Source organism: Arvicanthis niloticus, chromosome 5 (genome assembly GCF_011762505.2).
Source record: "Arvicanthis niloticus isolate mArvNil1 chromosome 5, mArvNil1.pat.X, whole genome shotgun sequence".
Lineage (NCBI taxonomy): Eukaryota > Metazoa > Chordata > Mammalia > Rodentia > Muridae > Arvicanthis > Arvicanthis niloticus.
The window spans coordinates 62,364,733-62,382,299 of NC_047662.1; the positions used below are offsets into that span (position 1 = coordinate 62,364,733).

Genomic DNA, 17,567 nt, shown 5'->3' on the forward strand with positions numbered 1-17,567 from the left:
ATTGTGCCCCTAGATTTAGATTCTAATGCTGGTGGCTTGTCTCATTATAGTTTGAATTATTCTCATCTGGCATGTCTTCTGAGCTCAAGGTTCAACACTGTGAACCTACCTTCACACCACGCCACAGATCATATGCAGAGAAGAGAAGGCATATAGGTTGCCTAATGCAACATAGGAATAAGTTTGGGGTTTCTTATGTCTAACGTCTGTTTTCTTTGAGATTCCTGGGAAAGGGATATAATTGATTTAACAAAGTGCTTGGGGGAATACAAAAGTGGAAGGTGCTGAAAGTTCCAGTGAAGACAGAAAAGCAATACAAGAGCAAACAGAGATCAGGCACATAGGCAGGAAACAGCCAGACGTGCTTCAGATTAGAGAAAGCCAAGCCAAAACATCTGGGGAACAATAATCGGAAACAGATATTCTCCAAGTGAGAGCAATCTGGAAAGCAGTAATGTGGTGGGAGACCTGGGCAGTGCTGCTATGAAAAATGGGTTCTTGAAGGTTTGTGTAGCAGCCAAAACCGCCTGGGAAGTGTTTGGAAGCCATAGCTGGGCTGAGTCCATTGTACTTCAGTAAGTGCTCAGATCTGAAACCGTGCACTTCCAGTCAATCCTTCCTGGCTGTGTCCAATGATCCCTCTAGATGGGAAGAACAGAGCTGATGCCCTGCAAAAGAAGAAAAGGGGAGATTCTGACACATCCTCTCAGTTCAGGGCGGCTCGGTCTTGAGACTAACAGCTATAGTCCTCTGGCCAGTATTGGGCTATATCAACACCAAGACTGTTCATCCATCATGACCTGAGTGTACCTTTAAGACCTCAGCCTCTAACAGCTTCATTTTCTCTCTAAATACTGATTAGTTAAAATAATTACATTTATTGTGTTGCAAATATAGAGAATATATGTAATAAGCTTCTAACTCAATAAGACAACAAAGTGGGCACAGTTGTGGAACCTTAGCTCACTTGGGGCACTGAATGTCACCAGATTGCAGAAGTAGCACCCTTTCATTGTCATCTTTTTCTACAGTCACCACTCATTCTTGCAAGGGTAGCCATTCAGCTGAATCCTAACAACATATACCAGGGGTCTCACTGTGAACTTTATATAAATAGAATAACCACCAGCAATATCTTTGCCTGGCTTATTTGACTCAAGTTTAGATCACAGGTTCTTTTTTATTCATGCTGCTGTATACTCTTGTGGCACTGTACCACATTTGATTTATGCATTTTGTTAGCAATGGTCTTTGGTTTGTTTCCTTGTGGGGCTATCACCAGTAATCTTCTTGACTATTGGTCAACATCTGCATGCACATATTTTCCTCCTCACCTTCCTCCTCCTTTCTTGGAGAGAGGATCATACTATGCATCCCAGGCTGTCCTAAAACTTACAGCAGTCCTTCTGCCTCAGCCTCCTGAGTGTTGGGATTATAGGTTTGCATCACCATGCCAGACTTATTTCCTTTAGTCTTAGATAGCTTTAAAGAGTCTTAGCATAATTTTCTCTAAATTCCTTTTTGTATATACCCAAAGACCCACAAGCTTAAGGTACGCTTAGTTATTTTTTCTTCATTCCTACTTGGGGAAAAGTTCGAAACAACCAACTGCAATTATTAGTTAGTATTCTCAGCTAAGATACAAGAGTATTTATTTACCTTTCCAGATGCATTAAAAAGCAAATGAAACATACAATGCTTCCAAGGATCCTTTGAGAAACCTTTGTTTTAAATGTCCGATAGCTTTCTGTTCAGTGGTCCTGAAGAGCAGATTGATAGCTGTCCATCTCACATGCCAGGGATGAGGCCTGGATGCCATTGCTGTCCAAGGGGGGAGAACAAAAGAAGGTCAGAACTGGGGGCTGCCACCACAATTGTCTTTTTCAAACTCCTGAAAAACATTGGCAAACTTCTTCTTGACATTTTTTTAAACAGAAATATCTGATAGTTCTTCCCTCTCCACTAGAGATGATAGAGTTTTATTACCTGTTTGAGGCTTGGGTGCATAGAACACACAAATGTTGTGTGTCTATTTTCTGGCTCCTCTCAACCAGTTCTTGACTTAGACAAAATTTATTTCCCAAGGAAGACAAAGTGTGTTCTCCAGCTCCTATTCAGAAGAAGAGACACAAAGAGAAACTAAAATCAAGTTCAGCTTCTGACAGGTCATCCCATTCTTCCAGGGCCAGCATTTCTCTTACAGCACATGTTTTCCTGAGGCAAACCAGATCCAACATGATGCATTATTTAGAGAACACATTTTGCATTAGTCTGACTGCCCAGGGCACTATTGATGTGGTGAACTAACGTTGCAATGGAAAATGAAAAAGTGAAACAAAACTTTCTTGCTTTGTTCAAATGTCTTTGTGATCTATCATTAAAAAAAAATTAGATCCATAAATTAAGGCATTGTCATCCTACTTTCTGTACTAGGAGGGGACTCAGGTTAACTTGAATAACAAGAACAAAAAGACTTATCAGGTTATTGAAGACTTGAATTAACAGCCAAACAATAAGGTCTCAGGCCCAGGAACCAGTGTAAAAAAAATTGCCTGCTTTCTGTTTATGGGACAGACCCACACAGTTTAGATTTGTGCTCATGACTCAGTGACTCAAGGACTGTGGCTGCGATGGGGGGAGGGGGAGGTAATGGGAGTGGGTTTACTTAGTCTCTGCTCTGTCTCTCTATATCAGAGATGGGTCTGTTACTAGAAAAGGTGCCAAGTAGGTGCTGGCAGACAAAAGCAATAGCCTCATGCCATAAGGGTGACAGCTGAAGCCATCACATCACTGATGGGAACAGTACAAGAAACAAGGAAACATGGCCTGATAAGGAGGTAACTTGGGTAAGTGTTCAGAAGTCCTGGGTAAGTGACAGTTCCAGAAGTTGGAAGAGTTTACTTATACACCTGATCTACCAAGGGATAGATTTGTTCACTGTGGCCACATGACTTTCCTACTAAAATCACTGGGCTCCCTGTTACTTTTATAACATGCCCTTCCTTTGTTCCTGTAGCTGTGATGAAACTGCCCGATGGAAAGCAACTTAGCTCATAACTGCAGGTTACAGCTCATCAAAGAAGGGTAGTCAGGGTGCTGCCACCTTAAACTTAAAATATCGGGTCATATCACATCCACAATCAAGATCAGAGAGAATGAGTGCACACATACCTATGGCTTCACTCATTTTCTCTCCCCATGTACAGTTTAGAACCCAAATCCAGGCAATAGTGCTGTCCCCAGCAGGCTAGGGGTCCCTACATCAAAATGTAATAAAGACATTCTTGCACAGGCATGCCCTCAGGCTACGCATCCCTTACTTGGACTCTCTTCCTGGGTGATCCCATACTATGTCTACTTGACAAAAGTAACAGTTATCAATAATGTGGAGGGTTCTTGGTGGTGTGGTCTGAACATTTATGCCCCTGACAGAATGTCTATGTTAAGACTCACATTTCTAAAGAAATGACATTTGGGGGCATCCTTCAGAAGGTGACACCATAAAGAGGACCTAGCCTTTATTACTAATAGTACCCTTAGCCTTTAACCCTGGAGAGCTCTCTGTCTTCTTCTACCATGTGAGACATACCAATAAATGTCTGTTCATGAACATAGGTCCTCATTAGACATAGAACCTACCATCCCTCTAATCTTGGTTTTCTAATTGTCTGGATCTATGAGAAACAAACCCATGTCATCTAGTCAATAGTATTTTGTTATAGCATCTGAATGAATTAAGAAGAATAACCACTCCAGCGTGGTTGACCAGTTATACATTCTGGATATAATTTTTGCATATGTCTATATACAAGAGACTGGACTGCAATTTGCCTTTGCTCTATTCTGCTATGGTAGCTCCCAGTTTTCTCAGTCCTTCACCAGACTTTATTGAGTTACACTTGTGTGACAGCCTTTATGGGAATATATATGCTAGGTATAAGCCAATATTGTAGACACAGCTCTGGTCTTTGTTATACTTAGAATTTATCAGGGAAGAGAGATAACAGTTAGACGACTTACCATTATTGTGAACTATAGCTACCATGTGGTATACCAGTTCTCTAGAGTTGACTCATTTCCCTTGACCAAAACTTTATGCCCCTTGACTGGTAAGCCCCTCTCCTTTTAACTGTTCCCAGCCCCTCAACTAATACTTTGTGTCGAGGCCCTCTCCACTCCACGCTTGGCGGCCACTGTTTCCTGGCCCAAGCTGGCGCTCCGGTCTGCGGGTCAGGGTTCAGCAAGATAGAGAGTGAGGACGGACTCGAAGAATGGAGACCAGACAGAGTATGATTCAATCCCATTTATTCTTCAGTCTCTCTTCCTAGTCCAAGTCTCAAGTCTTGAGTTCCTAGTTCCTAGTTGTACTCCTTCTAGTTCCTAGTTGTACTCCTTCTAGTTCCTAGTTGTACTCCCCCTAGTTCTTAGTTGTACTCCTAGTGTCTGAATCTCTGTTACTCCAAATTGTTCTCTCTCTCCTGTCTGCCTCTCGCCTTTTATATGTCTCACTTCTAAGCCATGCCTCTAAGTCGAGCCTTTAAGTCATGCCCTTAGGTCTTGTCTCTAAATCTGATCTCTAAGTCACACCTTTAAGTCACACACCTTTAATCTCACACACCTTTAATCTCACACACCTTTAATCTCATACACCAAAGGAAAGTCCTGGGTATCTAAAGCAAGATGTTATCAGAGTGTGCTCAGCTGTTGTAGGCTATTGTAATCCAAGTCTCATGTCAGGGTATATGGCTCAAGATGGCTGCAAAGCTGATAGCCGCCTTCTGCTAAAAGTCGGCTCCCAACAACTTTGACCTCATATATTAGGTGGTGTTCCCTACAGCATTGTTTCTAATGCCCAAAATGTGGAAATAAACTAAATATCCTTAGATGGATGTATTCCATCTAAGATAAAAATATTCTAGTGTGTGCATGCAATGAAGAAGTCAGAAATTTTTCTATTTGTGACAATAGAAATAAAATTTAAAGACATTATACTAGGTGAAATTAGTAAGTCACAAATGCAAATACTCCCTAATTTCATGTATGATCTATGTAGCAAGGTTCTTAATAATAATAAAAAAAAAACAGAATTTTTCTTTACCCCATGACTTGGTGTGAACAGCTGGGTGGAAGCCTTAGTGTAATGAACACAATAAATAAAAATAAAAGACAGAAAACCCCACACCCCTTTACAAGATCAGTGCCAATGTCAATTAAAGTAGCGAACACCTGTTAGAACTTTGCATGTTAGGGAAAATGCACCTGGCAGGGTGGTCCAGTGAGTGGAGATATCTGCCACCAAGTCTAATTACCTGAGTTTGATCCCCAGGACTGATGTGACAGAAGGAAAAAAGTGAATCTCAAAAGTTCATTTCTGACTTCCACACATGTACCATGGCATGCACACGTGCGTGTACACACACACACACACACACACACATGCACACATGCACACACATACACATGTACACATACATACCATAATAATAAAACTTTACATATCTTTTCCTGCTAGCTGTTTTTGAAGACATCTTAGAATCTGATGTGTGTTTAATAGAAAGATGTGCATTTTCTGTAGTGCCAAGGTAGGCTTCTTATATAAAAACTAAATTTCCACGAGGGCCAGGACTGTTTTGACATGATGGACTAGTTTACTTCTCTTGTTGGAGCTGAGGACTCCAGTACTACAATGTGGACTGGCTTCTTGCCCCCTTCTCCTCCCTATAAGCCATCACTGTGTCTTCCATGTGCAGAAGAACCTGCATAATGAATTTGTCCATCTTTTCTTCTCTTCTTTAAATGCTAGTTAGCCAAATGTTTCTCTTCTGTCCTTGCCTTCCTGGTGGGTTTTGTTTGTTTGTTTGAACCATTTGGTTGCTGTCATGAATTACTTTCTGACTGCCAGACCTTACTTTATATTCTGCAAGTGCTCTCTATGGGAGGCCACGGTCTGTCTGCCACTCAGCCAGATGCAGGTGGTATTAAAAGAGTACCCCTATGGCAGGTGTGGTGGTACATGCCTGTAATTTCAGAATCTGAGAGGTAGAAGCAAAGGCAGGCAGTTTTCTGTGAATTTGAGGCCAGCCTGGTTTATAAAGCATATCCTGAGACAGCCAGGGCTACATAAAGAGATCCTGCTTCAAAAAGCCAAACCAACTAAACAACAGCAATGAAAACAACAAGCCAAAATGCCACCCAAAGCAGCCACTGGTGTCCTCAGCCTTTTGATACTGTGATAGGTTCATTCATCCTGTATGAATTCTAATCTCAGAGCGCTGAGTTTTTAGAATCCAGGAAGAAATAGTACTTCTTAGAAACCCTGACACCGAACTGTCCACAGACTTGACTGTCTGCAGATTTTAAAGTGTTGCAAGGATCTGAGCAGTTTCTTGCAGGGTTGAGATAGTCTGGAAGGGAGTCCATGCAAAGATCAGGGGAAGCTTCGTTGTAGTAAGTTCAGATCCCTGACATGCTTTAACCAAATGTACACTTTGACAGCCTTTTTTGTTTCTTCCCAAGGGCAATCTCAATGTTTTTTTGTTTTTGTTTTTGTTTTTTTTGTTTTGTTTTGTTTTTGTTTTTTGTTTCTTTTTTCCAGAATGAAGTTTGTCTGGATCCTGGTTCCATGGTAGGTTAGGTAAGAAAGAGTCGCTTTGCTTTTGACTTTAAAAGGTTCATACTTGGGAAAACATCAGAATCTGTGATCCCTTTGTGTTCAGTCCAGTCCCAGGGTTAGCATAGATGGCATTTGGCTTTGAAGTGTGGTAGAATGTCAAATGAGGACTATGACCCCTCTCAGATCTGATTGGGGCACATGAGCCTCCAGTCTGAGGGGGTTAATGACTGACGTGAGTGAGCACTGAGCTCCTCAAAATCGCAGTGGCTCTTCCCGGAAGTAAAGAAACAGTAGATCCCGTGAAGAGAGGTTTTTAGATATGATTAGAATAGAACAGAGATTTTCTGTTTTCATAGGAGATAGATGTTATTTTATGCATAATAAGAAAAGGGGGAAAAGGTTTTTGTTCGTTTGTTTTGTATTTTTTGTTTTTTCCCTGACTTACTTGGCTAGGCTTTTATAAAATGTGTTATCTGCATGAAGAATAAAATCAGGGTGATTTGTTACTAAAACTATCCTTAAGATGCCAAACAATTGTTTATAGAAGGTGGTAAAGTAGTCAGCTTATCTGTTCCTGGGGCTCAGTCTCTAAGACTTTGAAATACTCTTGGCTGACTAAGTCCCTGTAGACAATCTACATTAACAGGTGATATTTACTTTGCTATCAGCTCATGCAGCACTTTTGACACTTTATAATAAATGTAACTTATGTCTCTGTTGTACAATAGAGGATGTGAGTGATAGGCTAAATGATTTAATGCAACTCCCATAACTAATGAACCTGAGCTGGTGTTTGAATCTGCATTAGAACCAAATACCTAATAGGGCTTAGGCTGTGTCAGCTCCTATTTCCTTGCCCCATTCTAAACCCCCAAGAGGAAGTGTTGGGGAACTTGGTAGCTCCCTGGCATGGATGGCCAGTCTCAATGGGGAGTGAGTTTCTCCTAGCTACAGTGCAGCATTCTGTGGCTGTGACTCCCGGTTCTGTTTTGGCTTCTAGGCAGACGTCAGGGGCTCTATGCACTCAGCTTGCAACCCGCCATAGTTGGGCTGTTTTTTCTTTATTTATGGTTTGTGATCACTGCCAGCAATTTTTTTTTTCCCAAGGAGTGCATTTAAATATGCCACATTTGTATTACTCTATGTGGATGCTGGGTGAACAGTTATGATAAATCAAGTTTTAGGTGCCCTATGGGGAAAGCGCTGATGGAGAAATACATTTGAAGAAAACTTTTCTCTTAGCAGTAGTTACTTGAGGAAACAGGCTCCATTTATCTTTCTGGGGCTTATGTGAGATGAATACAGACCACCCAGAATCATGGGTCTGCATATCAGAGGAAGAAAATGAGGACTGAGCTTAGCTCTGGGTTTCTTCAAGCGTCTGTGCTGTGATATCTGAGTTCCGCTTCTACCTACTCTCTCCCTGCCCCCAAAGCTCTCCACCTCACTTTGCAAGCCTGATAAATTCAGCATTCACCTTGACCTTTCTACCTCTGCTGGGTCACAGCCCTACTGCAGCTGGAAGCCACTGTCTCAGAAACACCTTTGCCAAGCCTTTCTCCCTCACCAATCTAAAGTACCCATGATAATGATATCTTATCACCAGTTCCCTTTCCTGACTCTGCTCACCATTTGTAATTGGAAACTTATTTGTGTAATGGTTGTCTCCTTCCAAGTCTTAAAGGGTTCATATGTCCATTAGTGACTTGACAAGTGGCTTGCTCTGTGGAATGTATTTTCAACATTTTCTGGAGGAGTGTGTTCATCCTGGACTCTTTAGGAACTTGGACATATATATTTTTCCCAATTATACTTTCTCATGTTCTTTCTGTCTCTCTTGTTTAAGGCAAATAAAATTGAATGGACCTTGTACGATTTATACCTGCTCTTTAACAGTGTGGAAGAAAACATTTCAATTTAGTCTAGCTAAAATTTAAAGCACGCATTCATGCCTAAAAGTTAGCTGCATCATAGAATCTGAAGGTAAGATTTCTTTTTGTTCTTGTTATAGTATCATTTTAAAATGTATTGGTGTATCTTCTACTTGGGTTGATTCTATATAGATGGTTCTGAGGGTAAAACTTTGTTAGCTGGCAGTACCACAGGACACACAAGACAAGAGTTACAATGTTGCAAATTCAGTATATAAAATACAAAGAGAGCGGAGCTGTAACACTGTCAGTGGAGAGGAACCTTACTCCCCAGCTATGTCTGCATCTGAAAACTTCAGAACTGGAATTGTAAAGATTTGGTGAGTCTAGTTGTGGGTTCTGGGACCTGAGGAGGATGGCAGAGTGGCTCAGTAAAAGGTGATACTGCTGAATCCTGAAGTATGAGGCAGGGAACATGGACAGCAAGAGTCTGGAACGACAATCATAACTGATCTCAGAGGGCATCTAAGAAACTGATCTTTGTGGTTTTCTCCATAGTCTCTGGTCATTGTTATTACTGGAGTTTTGATTTTGTTTTTGTTTTGTTGTTTCTCCCATAGAATATATACTGATCTACTGCTGGAGTTCTTGGCTAGTGAGACTGAAGCTTCTGTTGCAGAATTCAGGAGCATTTTAGATTCTAAAGTTGAATATTTCACTCATTCCTTCAAAGAATGTCGATTTACTCCCCCAGTAAGTACTAGGTACTGAGAATAATTAAGTTCACACAGTGTTTACTCTCAAAGAGATCAGTAGAATGAAGGACAGACAGATGAACATGGGTGAAAACATAAGAGTAAGTATCACAGTGTTAAGTCAGCAATTCTCAAATAGTCTTAGGGCTCCTTTATTCTTCTGAATATTGTTGAATATATCAAAGTATTTTAATGAGGCTAATGTATATCAATATTTATAATACTATACAGTATAAGGAAATTGAGGAAGATTTACTAGCAGAAAATCATAATCTAATTAATATTAACCCAAGTGCTATATATTTAATATTTCTAATAAAATTTAACGAGATGAGCATTATTGTTTTATAAGCCTTTGAGACTCTTTGACTCCATAGATGCTAGATTCTTAGGATATCTGCTTCTACATTCAGTCAGCTGCAATATGCTGCTTTAATTGAAATACATGAACTGATTCTGGCTTCCAGTTATGAAGCTAGAAGCAGGGGTTAGATTATTGTTACGCTGTCCTCTGAATTGCCAAGTGGTAGTTTTTAAAGTTAGCTGTAATATGGGATCTGAAAACAATGAGTTTTTTTTTCTTTTAATCAGGTCACAGTCACAGTTGGTCTGACTTATACTTTGGGTAAATATTTTAACCAAGCATCTTTGCTAATATCAGACATCGTTCGTGTGAAAAATACTGACTTACAGAGAAAATGCAGGTGCATTTTATCATATAACATCAAATTGTAGAAACATAATGATATAAAATGAAGACATAATCCACGGGAAAAGCCAGTAATGTCATGCCCAAGCTCACAGGAAGACTCTTGAAGAAACAGGATATAGCCAGGTTGATGGTAGTAAGCTTTCCATAATTCTAAATTTTGTTTGAAAATATAACTTTAGCCACCAACAAATACCAACAATTGTTTCTTTAGAGTGACAGGTTCATTTCCTTCCTTTTTGAGATCTGAACAGCCATAGATTTTATGTAAGTCTTTTTTTTTTCAAGTCCAAAAAAGACGTTCTCTAAACAAAAAGATTGATATAACGTATAGACCAATGGCATGGGTACTTTTCTTTAAGGTATGCATCAAAGAGAACCAAGGCATCCCATCTGGATGAAGAGTTCTATGTGTACTTCCCATTTTGCCATCTGGTTACAAAGTATGTTCTGAAGGATCAAGTTTACTACAGATATACTTTGTAACGACATCAAGCATGACTGAAACATATTTCCTGTTTTCCCACTTTTAACTTTATAGCATGTTTCTAAAGAACACAATAGCTACTGGCATGGTTAGCTCTGGTACCACAGTCCAGGCCAACTTGCCACCAGCTTGACACAGGATTCTGTTGGCAGCATCAGCACCAGTGTCAACAAAATAACCTAATTATTCCATACTTTGAGCATCTCAGCACATCTTGGGGTTCCACATGTTTGTATGAAAGACAGTCCTCAGTTGGTGTTGCTGTTGGACAAACATAAACAAAATGGTCATGTATGTAGGTTCTCTCACGTGTGAAGAAAATGTATTGTTTCGAGGAATACATAGTAACTCCGCTTTTATGTTTCAATCCAGTTCTTTAATCCAACAAGGTATTATGTTGCTGGATAGCAGCAGTTCTGTGAATTCTTTTTGTATAGAGCAGGGCATTCATCAATTCATCTGTAGAAAGGCTTACTGTCTCTGGTCTTCTATAGGTTTCTCTGGCTAATGAAATTTAATAGCTTTCCTTATAAGCTGCCTTTGGGGGCTTCTTTATTTCTAGTTTAAAAGATGTACGTAATCATACAGAGTATTACATTGAAAGATATAAGCAATTTTTAGATTTGGGGAACTCATTACATTTATGCTTTAAATATTTCATCCCTTTATCTTTAAACTCAGAATATTTACATATATTTTGATGAATTTAATTCAGCCAAGGAGGGGAAATTAGTAACACCAATTTGTTTATGAATAGGGGATTTTTGTTTTATCAGAAAGGTGTTCTGCCCATTTTTACTAAATATACTTTTTATAAGCATTAAAAAATATTAGTTTGTGATCTTACAAGTCTGTCAATGTGTGTACTACCATAAACCATCTCAGCAGACAGTGAAGGGATGATGAATCCCCAGAGTTTGGTTTGTGTTGTGACTTGAATCTCAAGTGTCTTCCTCATGGGTTCATGGTCTGAGCCCTTGGTTCTCATCTTGTAGTATTCTTTTAAGAAAGCTTGGGAGATGAGATCTCACTGATAAAATAGAAGTGTGCTTCTGGGAGCAGGCCTTCTAATCCTTTGCCATCCCCTAACACCCATCTAGTTGTTTCTTCATGGTTATCATCATGTCACCAGCCTCTGCCACAGGCTCCTGGGCCAACAATTGATCTGATATCCCACAATGCCTTCCCTCATGATAGACTTAGGTGAGAGCCTCTGACACCAGAAACCCAATTCCATTATCCCTTCCTTAGGTCATTTCTGTCAGGTTACTCACAGCAGTATAAAAGTACCACAAACTTGGATGGATATTTTTTTCCAGATTATGAAGATATGCACATTTTTTACCTGACACTCACTGAGCCCTGGTCTAGAGTGGAAGCAGTAGCTGCTAGCTCCAGAATGAAGCCAAATACCTCCTTAAGTGACCCTGTCACTGGACTATGATATAGCAGACAGTTAAAGCCCACTATGGGGTTATCTACCCGCAGAGTAGGTTTTAACTGAAGTGGTATGGACTGTTAGGGCCAGAGAGATTTATAGGCTGGCTGCTCTGTAGTGGACATCCTACTGGCTTATGTTACAAGCCTGAGCTCACTTGCTAATGAATGGGGGAGCTGAATCAACATGCTAATGCTTTGATATAATGGAATTGAATTAGGAGCAATTTCTTTCTGCATGACAACTTCCCTATCAGAAGAACTATACTGCCTAGTTAAATTCCATCACAGTGAAAGGATCACAATATGGAGACAGGTAATAGGAGAGCTAAGCTAAGTGGGAGGGGACTTCACCACATCACTCTAAACACTCTAGAGACTTCAACTTTTCTCCTAAAGGAAAATGATTTGCTAAGCCTTGCCCCTGCCTTTTGTTCCTCCACCTCCCTTCCTCTTCTCTCCAGCTTTCTTCCTCTTCCTCTTCCACTTCTAACTTTTGTCCTCCTATTTCTCCTTTTGGCTGACACCTCTCGATTGTAGTGTGTATAGAAAGTATTATTCTGGAAAGGCTGACGTATATATAGTTCAATGGTTGAATGTGTCTAGAGCATATCTGACACACGCCAAATTTGGCTCCTAGAATTGGAAAAATGAAATGGTTATTGTTTAAGAATATTTAGTGGTATTAAAGTCAATTTTTCTAATAAATAATAATATCAACTTTAAGACTATTCTTTGGCTGCAGTGGAAATCTTCTACAGTTCACCAAAAGATTTTTAGCATTTAACACATCTGAGAGTTTTATAAATTGAAATTTTGAATGCAATTTCTAAAAACCTGAAGTTGGAATGCATTTTGGTAGAATTCTGCTGCCTTCCCTATTCTTACTAAGCCCATCCTATCCATGCTATGCACCAAAGGGCCTAATCATAGCTGCATGATGTAAGCATTTACCCTTTTCTCTTTTCAGGCAATGCAGTTAGACATACTACTCATCTTTCTTCCCTCTCTTTCCTGTCTCAGATCACTTTTCTTTGAAGCATTCTAATATCTCAGGCTGCAAACACTAACCGCCAAGCTGGCATTTATAGAGTTTTATTTTAAACATGTATAGTTCAGCAACCCTCCACCCAGCAATTTCTCCTGCCTGAAATTCACAACTGTCCCCTCTGGCCCCACCATGACTGTTTTTTCCCACCTGGCAAACAGTCTCACTGAATTCTGGGTGGCAGGGATTCACCAGACTTCTATACTAATGCTCCTGTTGAAAATGGCACCAAGTTAGGTAAAGAACAAAGACTCTCTGGCTTCAAAGGGGAACCTCCAGTTTCTGCACAGAAGGAGTTTCACACCATTTCAGTCAATAACAACCACCACCTCAGGGGAAGAAAAGCCCCTCTTCCCGACTACAAAGAAATGCCAAACAAGCAGCATTCAGCCTCCACTTTCTCTTTCTGGTGTGTTTAGCATAAAACCTGACCAGGACAGCAGTTCTGTGATAATTATTTGGACCATGACCACTGCTTGTCACACTTCTTCTGCCTCATATCCCAGCGATTTGTGGAGCTCCGATGTTCTTTGCTCACCCAGGCTTAGAGAAGTGCTGTGGATGGCACATGTGTGTACAACTCCCCCCGCCCCCCCCCCCGCCCCCCCCCCCCCCCAAACACACATCCATGCACTGGAATTGGTTGGCTAAAGAAGATTCTGGTAATTTACAGGATGAGTGATGAAATAATTCTCCTCCTCTTCCTCTTCTTCCTCCTCCTCCTCCTCCTCCTCTTCTCCATCCTCCCCTCCCTCTTTCTCTCTCTCCTCTCCCCATTCCAGTCAGCTGCTAAAATGAACCTTTGTCCTAAATGCTATGTATTTGAAGTAAAAAACAAACAAACAAACTAACCAAAATGGTGGAGAGAAGAAAAAAAGAACACATTTAAAAAATTACAAAAGTATGTTAAATGTTACCTTTCCCTCTTTCAAAACTCAAAGAAGAAAGCGAGAAGTTGTTTTTAGCTTGTTATAACCCTGATTTAAAAGGTAAAGGAGGCAGAGTCCTGTGTGGCACAGGCAGGAGCCAATGAAGTTGCTACATTTCCATTCTTCTTTCTCCTTTACAGCAGATCTCTTTCTCAGGTTCTCACTCCCCCTCCCCCTTTTTTCCCCCTTCATCCCAAATATTCAGGTCTTTTCTATCTCTTCTCTAACCTTCATCTCCTCCTGGTTTCAGTTATTTCAGAGGTGGACAGGTTTAGATTCAGCCAAAGTTCTTTGCCATCTCAGCCACACCAATTGGTGATGGAAATCTGGCACTGGGAGATGAGGCCATCTGTGGTGACGGTGGCATTTAAACCTATTTACTTCCCTGGAAAGCTGGTCAAAGCCTCTCTTTCTCTGTACCAAGTGAGGCTGAAGATTACAAACACACTGGGATTAAAGCCATGAGATGAAGTTTGGGGCAAAACAAAACCTTCTCCAAAGACATTATCAAAGCAGCCATTAGCTGCAAGTGATAAGCAGATACCCAATGTCTGAAGCAATAGCAAGGGATACTCCTGCCCCAACCCACTCTGCAGTGGAAGAAAGCAGCCAATTGGCTGAGTTACAGGCTGGATTTTGGGTACCAGTGATGAAAAGGAGAACCTGTCACTTTTTTTGTTAAATGCCCTTGAAATAATTCTGGCTGCATTTTTGTGGCTTGCAAGGTAAATGAAACTCTCTTATTCGGAGAGAACTGTTCTTGGGTTTAGTTAATGAGCTGCAGAAGAAAAGGACCACACTTTTGACCTCCAAACAGGACCCCACAGCTTGACCAATTACCTAAACCACAACACTGGAGTCCAAAGGGCTTCGGTTGTTTCCAAAACCCAGCCAAGCCTCCAGGCTGCGAGTGAGGCTATTCAGAGAGGCATGAAGTAAGCCCCAGAGCAATGCCAGTTGCCTCCAACAATGGTAGCACCCCTGGGCAGAGGCCAATTCACCATGAAGCTGCTAAAGCAGTTAGGCCTCTTTTGAGACCCTTAGACAGCTCCCAGCAACGTGCTCAACGGTTGCATTTCTATTGCAAAATTTACAAAAGTGGGTTATTTAAGATGCAGTGAGTTCATTGCTGTCTCCAGTTCAGCTTGCCTTCTGCTGAATTTCTCCTATTGTATGGAGTTGGAGAGATCTAAGGTGACTTAGAGATGAGTTTAATTTTGACATAGTGGGATAGATTTATGAGAATTAATGTCGCTTCAGTGTATGGCTGATTTATTCTTGGCTATCTTGCTATAGAAATGGCTTCTAGGCCCATGTCAAGAACAGACCATGTTCACTTACCTGGCAACCTAGCAGTGAACTGGGCTGTGAAACAGTCCCACGTCGCTTGTATACATGGAACGCTGGAGGCAAGTGGAGGACAGCCAAGGTTCAAAGTGTCTGAAGCCTGAGACCTGTTTGTAGAATGAGTATAAGAGCATCTTATTAGTAAGGTTATTATAATGATTATATAGAATACAGTATGTGACAGTGCTAATCACTGCTTGGGTGGCAGGAGAGGTTACTCTTCCTTCTTACTGAAGAATCTGAGACATCACTATGAAAAGATATTAGAAAACTTGGTGATTATGACTCTGGAAATTTTAAAATGACCTCATTATTGTCCAGATTGCGAGAAGAATGTTGAAAATCCCAGTATTTGAATAGCAGATGATAGACATGTCTCCCATTCTAAATGATTGAAAATGTCTCAAAACACCAAACAAGGTTTGGAGGCTCACCTATATAATTCTGGCCTTTGGGAGGTGAAGGCAGGAGGATTGCAACATGTTCCCAGCCACATGGATCATAGAATGAGACTCTGTTTAAAAGAATTTTAAAAAACATCTTCAAGATGACTTACAGTAACATTTATAATCAGAATCAGGACCCCCTCCCCCAAATGTCACTGTCAGAGGCAAAGTCTGTCTGATACTGTTAAATGGCTCTCTGCTTCATTGATTGCACAGTTCTCTGAAAATAGGGAGAGTGAGTGACTTTGAGTTTAATAATATATGGTGCCTGTCTGGGGACATAGGTGCTCAACAATGACTAATACTCCTCTCTGATTGCTCTTTTTATTGGTCCTTCATACATGGCCTCTATTCAGTCTGAGTTTTAAAGATGAAGTTGAAATAGACCCACTTATTCTCCATTTGGTATCATTTCTAAAGTAATGGTTGAAATCATCTCTAACGGGAGATTTTTTTTTTTTTAAATGACACCTTGAACATTTTTGTCAGTTAATAAGCAATAGGCTGGCTGGAAACAAGGGAGGCCATGTATTCTTCTTTCCTGCCTAGCCCACATTCCATTTCTCTCTTCCTCTCTTCCCCTCCCCCTTCTCTCTCCCTCTCCCCCCTCTCTCTTTCTCTCTCTCTCTTCTCCCCCCCACCCCCCCCCCCACATACACACACTCTAAAAGATAAAAGGTTCCTCATTTAACTGCAAGCCATTTTCCCCACACTGGACAGCCCCGTCTTCATCCCTTTCATCCCACATCACCTTGGTGAAACTTAAAGAATGTGCCCATACACAAAAGAGACCTCTCTTCTGGGAGGTTGCACCCTTGGGGCCCCAGTAGGTTTGTCAGGCCAGCTATAGTTCAGGGATCTTAACTGTGATTCAAAACATTAGACATATTGCCATGCAGGCTCCTAAGTATGAACACCTATGGGTGGTGGATGGCAGAGAGAGAGAGAGAGAGAGAGAGAGAGAGAGAGAGAGAGAGAGAGAGAGAGAACCCACATACACCACAAGTGGCCTTTCCCACTTGCACCCACCCAGCCAAGAGAGTAAGGAAATAATTCCTCTTTTGTCTGCCAGCTGGCTTTCAAAGCCATTGGGATGAGCCTGCTGGACCTGTCTGGGAAGCTTGTTAAACTGTACCGAGTAAGTCAGGAAGAGGGAGGGGTAGGGAAAAGATTAAAGGGCGAATAACAATCCGTGTGAGGCAGTGGCCCCACTCTGAAGAAGCAGATGATCTAAGGAAAGGAAGAGTATCCTTCTCAGACCAGAGACTGCCTGCAAAATGCAAATGACCCGCTCACAGCTGCCTCTGGCAGACAGCCACCCTCCTCCCAGGGAATAACGGGAGAGCAACAATTCCTTCCTGAACCCCAAAGCTTACAGACTTCAAACAAGAAAAAAGAAACCTGACATGCTCTTCTCCCGTATCCCAGGGAACTCATCCAGCCCCCAAATTGTGCAGATGACCTCATCATCCACAGCTGTGTGCTCCAGTCGCCCACCCTCAGCCCCGGAGAATCACATCTGGCACGGAGCTTTGGTACCTGGGGCTGCCCATAACTGGCTTTCAATCACATGATGCAGCCAAGGGCCAGTCTGTTTCTGAGTAATGGTCTTGGTTTCTTGCATGGGGGAGGGGTAAAGTAAGGCCAGGGCTGGGTACGTTTTCATTTTTCATCTTTACATTTATGTGCAATTATAGACACGGCCTTAGAAATAAGGTTTAGTCTCTTTGAATCACTTCTGCCTCTCTTTTATTGTGGTAGAGATAACACTGTTATGCATTCGGCTAGGATAACGGCCAGATCAACAGACCCGCTTAGGAGTATGCTTGAGGAATCACATAGTTCAGGTCGTTTGTAAGAAAACAGTGAAGCAGTATAAAAACCATCCTCAATGGACTATGGATAATTAATTAAAAAACATGAGA

At 41.2% G+C, this 17,567-nt stretch overlaps 2 long non-coding RNA genes across 3 annotated transcripts in view; one reads left to right on the top strand and one right to left on the bottom strand.

Moving 5' to 3' along the window:
- LOC143442417 (uncharacterized) lies at positions 1–17,169 on the bottom strand. 2 transcript variants are annotated; one of them, XR_013110612.1, is made up of 6 exons: positions 17,044–17,154; positions 15,631–15,710; positions 15,191–15,303; positions 1,987–2,110; positions 1,660–1,821; positions 1–668 (listed from the first exon to the last, which is right to left on the bottom strand). It is a non-coding gene; the product is annotated as an uncharacterized LOC143442417 (long non-coding RNA). The 2 variants fall into 2 exon arrangements; XR_013110611.1 differs by lacking the exons at positions 1–668; positions 1,660–1,821; positions 1,987–2,110 and adding an exon at positions 9,393–10,696 and having other exon boundaries at positions 17,044–17,169.
- Positions 17,038–17,567, top strand: part of LOC143442416 (uncharacterized) — a 15,034-nt gene continuing 14,504 nt past the window's right edge. The window contains exon 1 of the long non-coding RNA XR_013110610.1: positions 17,038–17,177. This is a non-coding gene — a long non-coding RNA (uncharacterized LOC143442416). The remainder of the gene's footprint in view (positions 17,178–17,567) is intronic.